We start from the raw sequence: 2,246 nt of genomic DNA, 5'->3' as shown, positions 1-2,246 counted from the left end.
AAAGAGCTATTGACCTCTTATATGAGACAGCCTTAATTTCCAGCGGATTCTCTATAAGGGCTATCAAACTAGTCTTTCTTTGGTTAACAGGATGCAATTTTTACAGCATCTGCTTGATTTACATTCTTTTAAGGGCAAATTTCACGGATACCTCCTATAACTATTCGAAATGACAACTACATCCTAAATTTTATCAAAATGTCAATCTTCCCCCTGATATTAAGCAAGGTTACCTCAAAATTAAAATGTCGATTTTACCCCCTTAATAATTTAAATAAAAATTATCAAGATTCCATCATCTTCCCAAATCGAACTTCCTCATCACCACCACTGTCTCTCCGACCGCCACTGATTTTACTTGCATAGGTATCTCACCACCACCACCACCACCTTTCTTCCTGTTACCGCCGCCACCGCCACCGCCTTTGCCGCCTTGGAGTTGGGGATGTTGACCATTACCCATCATGGGTTTCATTTTGTTCAAGCGTTCATCAAAATCATCATCAAATTCATCTTCGTCATCAAAATCATCGTCATCGAAGTCATCAAACTCATCTTCATCACTGAAGTCATCCTCCTCGGGCAAGTCAAACTTGAAGGATTTCTGGCCCCGAAGGACATCTTTGGGTCCTTGAATTGTGGCAGCTTACTCAGATCTCCGAACCCTTTCATCTGTTGCATCTGCTGTAGTTGCCGTTGAAGCAGCTGTTGTTGTTGTTATTGTTGTGGTTGTTGTTGCTACTGACCACCCTTCTGTTGGTCTTTTCAACCCTTTTGAGATTTGTTATCTTTGCCACCCTTGCCATTCTCAATTTGCATGTTCTTGAACTGGTTGTTGCCCTTTTGAGCACTCCATAGCTCTGCATTTTTCCCTGATTTACCGAGTTTCTTTATGAGTGTCGCTGGGTCAACATTACCTAAAACTGTCACCTTCCCCTGTTCTGAATCTATAGTTGTGGTATACACCCCTAACAAGAGAAGAGGGAAAAAAAACAGAAATTATGATATGAAAATTGCAAAAAGAAGAATTCAACAGAATTGGATGTTGAAAACACTTGAATGGAATCCAAATAACCACTTTTGGGCAAGTAATTAAAGAAAGAAAAATTGAAAACAATCTTAAGAACTGAAATTTCGAAAATAAGTGTTTCTAAGAAAGCAAAAATATCTTAGAATCGGGAAATACCATCGATTTTCTGTAACAGTTTCTTCACCTTCTGCTTACATCCTTCACAGTGAATGTTCACTTTGAGAACGCAAGTTTGCAACAACCAACAATGTTACAGGTATTTGATAAACTCAACGAACAAGAAGTGTGGGATGTACCACTTTGGCTTCCTTTCTTGATGGCATCACTTGCCTTTGGAACTTCTGGGGTTGGACTTGCTTATGGCACTCTATCTACAAGTTGGGATCCAGAGAAGAAGGGTTCACTTCTTGGGTGGGAAGAAGCTCAACAGAATTGGCCTGAGCTATGGAAGGAAGAAAAGGAAAACAAGAATTGATTCTGTCCAAATTTTCTTTTAGCTAATCAACTAATTAAGCTGTATTACTTCTAAGAGCATCGCCGGCGGTGCTCCTGCTCACCACCAGCGACGCTCTCTGGTTTGTATTTGGGATATTGGGGATTTAACCTTAAGGGTATAATAGGAAGTTCACCCTATGGTAAGGGTAATTTCGTCATTATAAAAGAGTTAACAGCCAACTTAACTGCACAGACCTAACGGAGTGGACTAAGTTGAAATAAAAATATAAAATAAGGGTAATCTGTGCCATTTTGACAAAATTTAGGGTGTACTTGTCATTTCGAATAGTTATAAGGGGTGTCCGTGAAATTTCCTTCTTTTAATACTCACTTCTATTGTTGCTGTCTTCCCTTCCCTGTACAGCCTGACAGTCCAGCTAACTTGGGTAACAAGATATATGAGATGATGGCAATTGAGCTTGGAGGGAGATGGGGAAGACCAGATTCAGAGGATGCAGAAACAGAGGATTTTGTCGGAGTTGGAGTTGGCAGCCCAAAATGGTTTTGCATCAGTTCTCCTACGGTAAGAAGATGATGGAATAGGGAAGATGAGGGTAAAATCGACATTTTTCACTTTGGGTGGTAACTCTTCCTAAGAGGGTAAAATTGAAACTTTAACTTTGGGTGGTAACCCTACTTAACGTCAGGGGTAAGGTTGCCATTTTGACCAAGTTTGGTATATCTGTGCCATTTTGAATACTTAGAGGGGGGTGTCCATGAA

The 2,246-nt window shown here is 40.2% G+C and overlaps 1 pseudogene; it reads right to left on the bottom strand.

The window, feature by feature from the left end:
- Positions 1-295: 295 nt before the first annotated feature.
- On the bottom strand, positions 296-1,274 carry LOC122650578 (annotated as a pseudogene).
- Between the last annotated feature and the right edge of the window lie 972 nt (positions 1,275-2,246).

Source organism: Telopea speciosissima, chromosome 2 (genome assembly GCF_018873765.1).
Source record: "Telopea speciosissima isolate NSW1024214 ecotype Mountain lineage chromosome 2, Tspe_v1, whole genome shotgun sequence".
NCBI classification, from domain to species: Eukaryota; Viridiplantae; Streptophyta; class Magnoliopsida; order Proteales; family Proteaceae; genus Telopea; species Telopea speciosissima.
This window is presented reverse-complemented; position numbering and strand designations above follow the sequence as displayed.